We start from the raw sequence: 12695 nt of genomic DNA, 5'->3' as shown, positions 1-12695 counted from the left end.
ATAGGGGAATTTAAGGAAAATAAATTTTCAAAGTAGTTAAAATGAATAACAAAATACTTAACCCCTTTACATTTGACCAGGACTATAATAGAATAGAATTTATAGACTTTAGCCTAGTTTTCCATAACTGAACTTGTTTGTCCCTTCAACTTAACATTCAAACAAAAAAGAAACTGAAAGGCTTTTTTAAAAGAGTTAGAGATATTAAAAAAGTAATAAAATTAAGAAACACCATGACAATAAAAGCAACCATCACATTACACAGGCAAGTTTTAACAAGTTTTTAGATCAATCTCAACTGAAAATATTATTATTAGTCATTAGTTTCTTTACAGTTCTGACGTTATATTTGTGCATTACATACTTCCAGTAATTTGATCATGGCTATTGTACTTCACATGTCCAAAGTTTGAAGTAAAATGAAGGCGAGGGTCAACTTTATTAGCAGTGAATCTGGGAGTTACCATAGCACCTTTTGCCATGTGAGTAGGTGTGGCTGATCTTAAAGTATTTGTGATTTCCTTCTGGGTCCCCTATGTTTTTATAGTCATCTCTTCTTTGTCTAAAGCCATGTTGTAAAAATTTTTTTTCATTTTCATAAGGATAAAAATAACAGGCACAGATGATCACTTTAAGATATTACTGTGCTCTTCAGTAAATTGTAAAATGTCATTTTTTCATTTCTTTCAATTATTATAATTTCCAAGATCAGTTCATTGCCGGCACATATCTGGTTGTGTTCTTATGATAGGAGATGATCTGCATTATATAATTGTAGATTCTGGTTGCTTTGGCAACAAAATGTTTACTTTAAATATAGAAACTCATTAATTTTCTGTCACTTCATTCTTTACTGTTAAGGAGACAAGCTGTTTTCTGTTAAATAAAAAATAAAGAGATACTATTATAATGGGGGAATTATCAATTTGTCTCGGTTTAAGCTAAGGAGAGAAAGAAGAGCCAATTCTCTCAGAAATTGAAAGTCTTTTTAATATAGGTAAGCTCTGTGTTAGATAGGTGAAGAGACTGAGAAACCAAATTCTGTGGTTACAGAGCACGTGGAAATGGGATCAGTGTCATCTATTAAACTCGTTTTAAAGAAGTGGAGCTTTAAAAATGTAGAGAATTGGCCTAGAGGTGGCTTTGTTAGGGCTTTTGCAAAGAAATAAGTTATTCTTTCCAGGAATATCCCACTTCTGAAAGCACAGTTTTCAAATTGTTTGCAACATAATCTCATACAAACAGATAACCAACGTGGGTTAAAGTTTTCTTTGAGTCAGTAATGAGGTAACAGGTAGAATGACAAGAATTGATCTGAAGAGGCTATGAGGAAATGAGATTTATAATCAGTGCCGAAAATAATGAAATAAGGTTTATATCCCATAGGACAATGTAACCATAAACTTTGGGGTTATTTTCTCTACCAGGCAAGGGAAAAAGATCATCCCTCATCAATTTCATATAAACTACCCCCTGACTTATAGGGTTGTAAAATGCTTAGGCCTGAATCACTTATGGATAGTGTGTCACACAAAGGTACATTTCCTCAAGAGAGTAAAAATAATAAGGTGAGATTATTAGAAAGTGCTCTATCATAATATTAAAAACTCATCCATATCATTCTACCTTATTTCCAACTTTTGGATAATATTTCCTGCCTTATTCTTTCTACCCTTTAATACTTTTGAATACAAAATATAGTTGAATGTGTTACTTGGGGAAATTGTTATAAAAATAAGAGTAATTCTGAGGTCCTCAGATTTGTTGGAGGATCATTCAGATATTGGAGAACAATCATATTTTTATGTCATAAGATGGACAGACTCCTTATCCTCACTTTCTAAGGCTGCTTCTTCAGAGCTTCTTACAGAAGATTGGTTTGCTTTGGTTACTGTAAAATCAAAGAATTTTAGTGTAACATCTGTGAGGGATGTTAGCAAACATATACTCACTTTTGCTACAGTTGAGAGAACTGAAGTCGAGGAAATTACAAATTGTCTAAGATCTTATTGCAAGTTAGTGACTAAATGGTTATGTCCTAATAACTGGAAATGCATATTTCTCCTATTAACTCATCGGTTTGAATACCATAAATAAATGCACTAGAACACTTAATTATTGCTTAGGAAAAACAAAGGGAAGATGCATCTCCTAGGGAACTAACAAAGTAGTTGAGCATAATGGTGAACTTAGAACAAAATAGCCTCAGAGTGCAGTGTTGATTTCCATATTTGAATTGGTGGCTCCCAATAGTTTCTAAAGAGCATTGTGACTTTCTTAGCAGACATCCATGCTCATTTAAATAAAATCTTTTTCACTATAAGTGCCTTCAAAAGAGGAACTTTCCTGGACATATGAAAATAATGATAAGTATTCATTCTAAGAATAGCTAACGATGACAATTGGGAGTTTCTTGCATACATCTGTTGCAAGTAAGGATGGATGGTAGAAAACACAAAAACATAACTAAATCCATTCTGATGGAGAAAATTGTAAAGTAAAAGTCATTGTTTTTAGGAAGAAAGGAATTTTTCTTTTATTTTTAATATTCTGTTTCCCAAATGTTAGACTAGAGGTAAAAACCAAGGTATTCTTTCAAAATTCTACAGCTTCAAAATCCTACAACTCTTGATTAAATGATAAGAAATAAGACAGCACATTTGTGCTACATGATTCACGTGCTCAATAACAGGTATAAATTGTACTGAAGAAGTAGATGTGCAAGAAATGACACTGCTTTGTATAAATAACAATGAATCCGACTTTAAGTTCTCATTCTAGCTCTCATTGGGTTGATGGGAAATTCGGTCTTAGTCATTATCACACTTCTTTGTCTCAGCTACCTTTCACCAACTCCAGGTCTTGTAAAGTTTGGGCGAATCTAATACAGAGTGAGATATATCAGTCCCCATGAGTTTGGTGATCATATTGTCTAGGCCCACAAGGTCTCTTGACACCCTTTGCTGAGGCTGAGGGCTTTGTACCTCACATCCAGCCTCCCTAGATTTACTGAGCAAGCATTTCCTTTTGAGACACAGCCAATTCTCATCTCTGAGAAGACAAAAAACCTTGGTAGTGATACTTCCAGAACAGTCTTCTCTCCCTAATCTAGGAACTAATGTGTAATATTTCTCCTCACCTTAGGTGTGCTTCTGTCTTTTTTCCCTCTCTGCAATAATCTGGCATACTCCCCTTAAAACACCTAGATTTTCAGAAAAAAAAAAAAGTAGAGATTCTTCTTCTGGCAACTATAGAGTTCAAACCCAACCAGTTTTTTTTTTAAAGGGAAGAAAAAGAAGATACAAGGAGAATTAAACACAGATAATAGCTCAATAGATTATCCTTCCACAATAACTTTAAAGAATTATGATTCAGGGGATCTTTTATAACAAAGAATATAGATGTAAAATATTGATGTTGTTATAGCAAAAAAAGTCACAGATTAGTTTTGAAAAATAAAGTAAATTAGTAATACCTAAATAACTCAGAAATTAGGTTACACTACTGTAAAAATAACATTCTACATGGAGGAAAACTTAAGTATTTAACTTCCTTCTGACTGCTGTACCTCTGTATGGTTTTACTACATTTATCTTATTCATTGGACATGGTTTTATCTTGACCTCAATAAAATACTAAAGGATGATTGTGACTTAATATTATAGTCTTATGCCTTCTGGGTCTCATCGTTGTCTCAGAAAATCAGAATATTTCTATGCTTGAAATGTGGGAAGAAAACCCTACTGAAAAATTGTATTCTGTTTATCCGGATTAGACAGATTTCCAGATTTATCCAATAGAATTCTCAAAAGCTCTTCATATAACACAAAGTTGTTTGATTTTTTTTTAGTTCTGTTCTTCATAATTTCATGCAAATATGGCAGAATAGAGTCTTCTGGCTTTGCCATTCCCTCTTTTCACATCTTTTACCTGATGCTGGGAGCCAAGATATATTTGACCTAAGTTTTCTTTATCTTTCCTAAGGCTGCCTGCAAAACCATTTTGTTTTATTGCTGTATCCACCTCACTTTTCTTTGGTAATCAATCTTTAACATAAATTCCTTTTCAAAACCAGCTGATATGACCACTTTAAATTTCTTGCAACATGAAAATCGGGTGACAAAGAACTTAATATCAAATGTCACACCCTTTACAATTTCTGTATGTGAATACCAGGAGGAATGAACCAGTTGTCAACCCCTGTGTTACAACTTAGATCAGCAGCACCTCTCTATTGTGACAGATATATTTATAATCTATCCTTGGAAACATTTAAGCAATATTATCACTGGAGAGCTGGAGGAAATTGTATGTGAAATCATTTGTGCAAGCAATGAGGTTCCTTTGTCCTGAAAATACTTTGTTTCTCTAAATATCTGGAGCAATGTCCATGTCATGGTTTGTGTTTAGTAAACTCTACAGACATGTTCTAATTATAGGGGAATTAAGGAATCGATCTGCACTAACTCACACTTAGACCTATGCTAAGCTCTTCATTGCCTTTAACTGAGTTAAAATAAAAGATCTGATTCTGATTATTAGGTACCTTGATTTTCAGCCTCACCTTCCAATTTCTCCTTTAAGAAGTTTTGCTTATTCTGTACTACTTCAAAAAACTATTTTTTTTTGGAGTTTTTGGCTTCTCCTCCTCTGTGCATTCTTTTATTCATCTTCATGTCTGTGTGTTGAACTCCTACCCTCTATGGCTCAGCTTGATCTGCCTCCATGAGTCATCCCAGTATCTGAGCTGGGATGAGAGCTCTGTCTCCTTTGAATTCTTACAGCATTTTGGTTTCTCTTTTTTGCTCACTTAATCTGATGTTATTTGAATGTAAGTAATATCTCCCTCATTAGAGTCTAAGCATCTTGGTAGGTGAGACACTCTATTGTGTATTTTGGTACATATCTTATTCCAATCCTATGAGTAAATAATATTTATTTGTTGAATGAATTGTAAAGTGTACGTATATAGCTATTGCCTTCAAGGTTATCTGTAGTCTAACAGTAGACCCGAACACATAATCAAAACAAAGACAAATAGAAGTGTGTTGAAGACGAACCATTACAAAATAGGTTTCTCCTCTTTCTTGGTGCAGCTGCTTTGCCCACTTACCTATATTCTCTTGACCCTGACTTTGTTCTTACATTCTTCCCAACTTTGGATAAGATGTGCTTAAGTCAAGGGCAAGGAGTCAGTGTCTTATTAGGATCAATTAGGACTTTTCTACTAGTTTCCTGTATCAAGCTACTTATTGCAAATCTGCATTACTCACTCCTGCTTTTCTTGACCATTAATTGTGATTACTCCTTCCCTCTTTGATGGACATGATTAATCTTCATCTCCTTCTTGACAATAGAAAGTTATTGACTGACAGGCTCTGTACTGAGTTCCTCTTGCCTTTTCCCATGACTTCCTTCAGAACGTATCTTCCACCCAACCTTATACTACCTACCCTTCCCTTACCTGACAAGCCATGGATTGCTACGTCAGCTTTAAATTTACCAGTGGGTGAGGGCAAGAAGCTGAGAAGAGTGAGAAATTTGCCTCAGTCAGAAAAATGGTCATTACACCCTGAACCAGATTCTATAAGTGATGCCACTGAGTCTTAAAGAGATTAGTATCTTGCCATATGGTACGTAAGTGGCAGAATCATGTGTTGAGTCCCCTGTACCCTTATTAATTAGGCAGAGAAAAAAATTTTAAGTCCTTTACCATATACACACTACTATATATAAAATAGATAACTAATAGAGACCTACTGTATAGCACAGGGAACTCTACTCAATATTCTGTAATGACCTATATGGGAATAGAATCTGAAAAAGAATGGTTATACATATATGTGCAACTGACTCACTTTGCTGTACACCTGAAACTAACACAACATTGTAAATCAACTACACCCCAATATAAAATAAAAATTAAAAAAATTAATTTTAATTAAAAAATTCCTTTAGCCCTCAACAATTAAAAAAGATTTTAACTCAAAAATGTTAAGTTCCTGAGTTTTTCAAGTTCCTATATGAATATCTGAGATGATGATATTGCCTTCTGCTGGGCTGATTGAAAGAGGCACTTGGTCTGTTTATATGCTTTACAGTAAGAGTATCTATGTGTCTTCCTGGGACTGTTCCAGGAAAGGAAGCTTTCCAGATTAGAAGAGCAAAGTTTAGGCAGTCTAATAAGAAATAAATTGTATGATGTGCACAGTGGGGACTTAAAACAAAATTTCAAAAATACCATTGCTTTTGGCAGGAGATGGAGTTTTACCTGGAGTTCATGGACCTTCAGTCTGGAGGGTACTAAATCTTCCAGGAAGTTGGGTGTCTAATCATAGAAGTGTACCATTTAGTAGTCTTTTCTATGTGCTTTGGCACAGCTACCACATTTCAAACCAAATGGGGTATATTTTTAAGAGGTTTGAGGTTAAACTTCATGTAGTCATATATATAGGAAAGTGGGCAGATGGCTTATTATATGGATGCCATGATGGGTGTTTTTTGTTTTGATATGTTATGGCAAAGCCTTTGAAGATAAACTGCCATCAGCCAAAAGCTAGAAAAGCTTGCTTTTCACATTTATTCTATCTGATTTTCTGAGTGTTGACAGTGAGTTTACAGTGCTGAACTCACATTTGCTAGCATATAATTTTCTTGTTCGGTATTAAATTCCACTAGATGAAGAATGGCCAAGGGGAAAAGAAAAATCCATTTCTATTTGTAAAATGTTTTACAGTTTAAAAATTATTTCAAAACACTATTTCTTTTGATATTTTCAGAAACCTGGCATGCTAGAAAAGGCAGGGAAAGCTAATTCTTTTCATATCAAGAAACTGAAGCCCAGGTAATTATGTGACCTGCTTAAAGATAAAATATAGCATGTGAAAAAAACAGGAAAGGAACTACTGCCCATGAAGACATTCTTGACTCCTTCCTGCTTCTGCTGGACCATATATCTTCTAGGACAGAAATCTAACTTTTTAAAGATAGTACCTCCAGCCCCAATTTTTAATAATTTGTTGAATAAATAAATGAACAAATTTATCCTCCCTCTACCATTAAAAAAAAAAAGGCCTGGATGGAATTGACCATTCATTCATATTTATTCAATATTAAATGTTTTATTATTTCTCTCTCTCTCCCTCCCCCTCCATTTCTCTCTCCCTATCCCTTTCATTCTTTTTAACGTTTTTTCAAAAAGATAGTCTCAATTGTTTTTGAATGTCCAAATCTTAGCACAGTGTCTCACATAAAAGACAGTTAATATTTATTAAAAGAGAAAACAAAAGAAATTCAGTACTTTGTCCATGACTCTTCATACTGGAAGATAATATCTCCTGAGCAAATTTAATTCCTAAGTATCTACATTTATTTATTAACTGCCACTCATTCTGTGAAGCATGCTGTCACAAATTCCAGAGCTCTTTATCATAAGACACAACACAGGTCACATTGGGATGGATGGTACCTGAATAGCAACAGGTGAAAAATCATTGAGGCACACCCCAGTTTGTCCAGCAACTCTGCTTCCTCTATTTTGGGTTTATGCAGCTTGGATTATCTCTCCTGCAAATCAGTCTCAAGTAGCCTGAAAAGAGTTGAATAATCTGTTCATTCTGTGACTATATTACTTGCTAGAGAACTACTCGTAGGACAACATGAGCTGTGACAAACAGTTGGAATCTTATTTAGGAAAGTAATTATGACTCATCTTATTGGTGATTGTTAAGTACTAAAACAATCTTCCTTTTGACATTTATTCTTCCTCTGAGTTCCTAGGGTAACTTATTGTCTGTATCACTCATTTGACACTTATTTGCTGCCTTAAAAGTCATTTAACTTTTCTTTTTTTTTCCTTTTCAATTGTAATTTAGTTAGAAACAGAAATGGTATGCCAGCCAGTGGAGGAAATGAAATAAAGTGGAAAAATAAAACATTTTGGGTCATATATGGCATTTAATCCTGTCTTCTCCAATTACTAGCTGCTTGAATTTAGGCGTGTTATTTTTTTCAGAGTGGGGCTAGTATTTAAAATCCTATGAGATTGTCATGGAATTTAACTATCAATTTTATATTTAAAGATGACCTCAAAACAAAAATGGAAGTAGCATCTCTAAATATCTAGCTCTTGGTATGTGTGTGTGTCTGTGAATTTCCATAGGAGTGGCAGCTACTTTGAGTGATGAAGGAAAGGGTAACCCACATATGGATGGGATCGTAGAAACTACAGTAGCCAAGTGTCTGGTTTTCTGTGGTACCTGGTCCATACAGAAAAGGAAAGCAGTAATAAGTGGTCCAATTTCAGGAAAGTTGAAGATATGCTTTTCCACATGTCTAGACACTGTGTGAGTAACACCCTTCTTGGTGAAAAGCTTGCTTTTTGAAGCCAGAAAAACCAGTCAGCCCATGGCAACTCTGATGGTGGTCAGTGCAGCAGGGGCAGCAGAAGGGAGGCAGAAGAAACTTGAAGGTAGCCTGGGAAGGGGGTGGTAACATAGAGAAGCAGTCTCTGGAACTGAGTACAATGATCTTACTGGATCCCAGGGTTAACATCATAGCCAGAAGAGCTTTTGAAGACACCTTTTCATTTAAGAAAGTATTTAGCCACAAGCAACAGAAAAGACCAAGAGTAACTTGAATGCTGAATATTTATTTTTTCAAGTAGTAAGAATTCCAAAATAGACAAAGATTGGCTCAGTTACTCAAAATACCTTCAAGGAACCGAGGTATTTTCTATTGTTCCTCCTAGACATTCTTAGTGGGTGACTTTTTCCTCATGATTTCAAGATGGCTGCTGAACCTGTAGACCTTGCATTAAGGATCTGGAAAGGTAGAATGCAGAAAAGCCAAACTCATTCTCCTCCAATGGACTTATTTTTTAGTTAGGAAGAGAAGCCCTTCCCAATGATGTTCACTTATAGGATTATCCAGGACTGTAATGTGACTTCCTTTGAGTGAAATTAAAATTAAATGTTTATGTTTCCAGGCTCATTGAGAGAGGACAGCAAGAGAAACTGGTTAGGAACAAGTGTTGAGTGAGAAAATCACTTTAGCCACAGAGCCCAAACATTATTGATCTGCATGGGACAAAATACTTGGTGGGAGCTGGTGTGGGTTATGTGGGTTTCTCCTCATTATGCTGGTATGGAACCCAACACGAAAAGATTGGTTTCCTTGCCATTGGAAATAGGTTACCTGCCTACATCCATTGCTTTGTTGATGAGTAACTCGTGGATGCAATCTCTCTGTAAGGTTTAAGGCATAATGTAGTGACATAGCACCTGATACAAAGCAAGTGTTCAAAACACATTAGCTCTCTTTCTCCCTATTTTTGTGTCCCTGGTAGCCTATTCTCCTCAGTGTCTTTTTGGTGGTGAGAACAGAAGCACACTAAATTAGCTCAAGGAAAAGTGAGTTTACCCCTGTTTTATCTCTGCCCCTTTTATTTCCCTCTGTTACACTGTGGACCAGTTTTCTCTACACATGGAATTTCAGCCAGGTTCCCAACCAGGTCCCCACTGTACAACATTGCCTTTGACTCGGTTCAGATTCTATCAATAAAATGGAAGTAAAGTATGCTCTTCCTTCTTCATGTGTGATAATGAATGTGCACTTTTTAAAAAGTGTAAAGTTTTATACAAATGCCTCCTGGCTGTCCTAATGACCTCTGGTTATCCATTCTTCTGTTCCTCCTTAGAAATAACCTCTATTTCAGTTGCACATATTGTCAATGAGGTGAAAGTCTACCCACTCCATTTTGTCCTGCAATAAAGGCTTAGTCATGTGACAGAGTTTTAGCCAATGAGTTTTAGATGCAAGTATTGTTTGTGACGTTTGGAGAATCTTAAAGGAAAGAGGCAGGCCATCTGATACCTGGAATAGGATATGGTACCTGGAGTTTGGGCAGTCATCTTGGACTAAGAGAATGGGGGATTTACCTAAGGGATGGGGAAGAGAGACCTGGCAGGGGATGAGTGAGAATAGCTGAGGAACTCATGGAGCCACGATTCCAGCTCATACTTATAAAATAAGGGGATATTGTTATTTAAAGTCCCGCTGGAAATTCTCATTATTAACCAAACTGACAGCCTAATAAGTGGCACAGAGATGATAGGATGGTCAGCATCTAAACCCTGAAGCTGGAGAATTTTTCTCTGAGGCAGGAGCAGCTGTTGCTGTTACAGCTGCCACTGATAGTGATGAGTGGTGTATAATGACAGTTTAAGACAAGATGCTCCAGCACAGTGAAAAGAAATTCTCTAAATATGACTCTCTTGGCACAAAAATAAGAACTTATAAACTCAACATTTATGGCTGAGTGAAAAGAAAATAAAAATCCTGGCCTGTCATTAATCTTAGGGATGAACCATTAACTTAGGACTCATTGAGTATTGGATACTTTAATTTTAGAAGTGCTTACCTAACATCATCACCATAATTTGTGAAGGAACATGTAATTTAGCAAAGATTGAATTCATGTCTTATTTATTAAAGCTAATGTAATTTAAATATGTATTTTGCATAGAACACTTTGATGCCCAAGAAATACTTTTATTTTTAAAGCCTCTGAAACTTTATAGTTTAAAAAAATAAAAGATACTGGGATTTTTTTTTCCAGAGGGAAAATGAATTTAAAAAATAACCTTTTGAAACATGATATTTAAGTGTATTTTAAATGTGGCAAAACATTATTTTATCTTTAATTGAACTGACATATCCTTCAACTGCTGACTTAAGTTTTTTGCATCTCCACATCTCAAGGGGCTTTCTTTATATTTACATACACAGTTTTAACAGGTAGTTATTAAACACATATTTAAGGATGTAAGAAAAGGCTCTACTTGTGACAACACTTACTTTTTCATAAGCTTTTTCACTTCTGAGCACTTTAACCAGATTATTTAGGAAAATTTTAATGCTTCATTATTTTTTAAAAAATATTGTTTTTTTGAGTCCCCCTTTGGGATTTTAGCATAGTGCTGGCGATAATAACTGCAGACTTGCTACTTATTAAGAAGGAATATAAACATTTTACTGCCAGTGTTCAAGAGAATTATGGAATATTGTGTTCTGCTTTTCACTGAGGGATTGTATTTTTCTTTTTTTTTAAATGTGACACGCTGCTGTTTTTTTCAATCAATACATGGCTCTAATTCTGTCAAAACAAACCCACATAAAAATCAGCTTCCTCCTTGTTTCTTTTTCTTTTCTTTTCTTTCTTTTTTTTTTTTTTTTTGTGGTACGCGGGCCTCTCACTGCTGCGGTCTTTCCCGCCATGGAGCACAGGCTCCGGACGTGCAGCCCCAGCAGCCATGGCCCACGGTCCCAGCTGCCCCGCGGCACGTGGGATCCTCCCAGATGGGGGAACGAACCCGCGTCCCCTTCATCGGCAGGTGGACCCCCAACCACTGCGCCACCAGGGAAGCCCTTTCCTTGTTTCTTAAGGTTCATTATATGGTAAGAGTTGCAGAATAAACACTTTATTCATTCAGTTATTCAACACTGAATTCTGCTATTGGATCTCAAATTCTGAAGAATAGGCTGAAATAACTTTCCATGGTATAAATTGGATTTGGGACTGTAGTCACAAAAATCAGGCTTTTCTGTAAATCCCATTCCATAGCAGCAGTCAGTCAATTTCGTGCACCACTCTCGCCTCAGCACCTAGAGTATCATCTAGTCGTTGTGAGTGCTCAATATGTATTTATTCAACAAATCAATTAGATATTTTTGCTTGGAGTAAGAGAAATCCAATTCAGACTAAAAGGCAAAAGAGGTTTGGTCAAGGAATCTTCCTAAGTCAACAGAGGGAGACCGCAGCTTGGCCCCAAGCAGGGTTAATGTTAAAAATAATTAACAAGGTGAGTGACACAGGTACCAACCAATCGGTATGAATACTTAAGTCCCTAAAATTCGGGTGGTTTTCTATTTTGGCGTCTACCATTAATTGCCTTGAAAAAGAAGTCTGTTTTAAATATGGTTTACTAGAAGGAATGGAAACTTTGGACTTCAGAGAATTTAGTTTAAAATCCAAACTCTACTACTTACTGCAGTGTGATCTTGGACCAGTTCTTCACTTTCTTTGAGCTTTGGTTTCCTCATCAGTAAGATGGGGATGGTAATGCTGCTCATCTCATAAAATTGTTGTAAATATTAGATATAATAATGTATATAAAACATCTAGCTCAGTGCCTGGTATAATAGTAACTAGCATTTATATGTATCAGGCACGGGGAGGTAAATTCTTGTACTAACATATTTAACTCTCAAAATGGCCTTATGTTGGAGGCTTTATCATCATCATCCCCATTTTAATTGAAGCATAGTGAATTTAGGTAACTTAGGTAGGTCATGCAGCTGAGATATGCTCCTAAGCAGTCTGGTGTCAGAGTTGGGCTTCTAAACTAGTGCCTCTTTTGGAGTATTTTATAATTGAGTCATTTTGATTCCTTAAATGTAGGTAATGACAGAGGTAGGAAGGAAAGGGGTTTTGAAATTAAATCTGCATTTGAATCTTGTCTCTAGCATAGACTAACCAAGTGGCAGTGTAAGTTACTCTAACTTTTTAGCCTCAGCTTTTTCATTTGTAAAATGTCTAATGTCAAAATGGGACTTATCTTGGAGGGCTGTTTTGAGGCTTCAGTGAGGTTATGTTTGTTATATAAGTAAAGTACCAGGAACATTAAATAGTAACA

This window comes from Mesoplodon mirus (genome assembly GCF_964341445.2).
Source record: "Mesoplodon mirus genome assembly, chromosome: 6".
NCBI lineage: Eukaryota > Metazoa > Chordata > Mammalia > Artiodactyla > Ziphiidae > Mesoplodon > Mesoplodon mirus.
Note: the sequence above shows the minus strand (reverse complement) of the source record.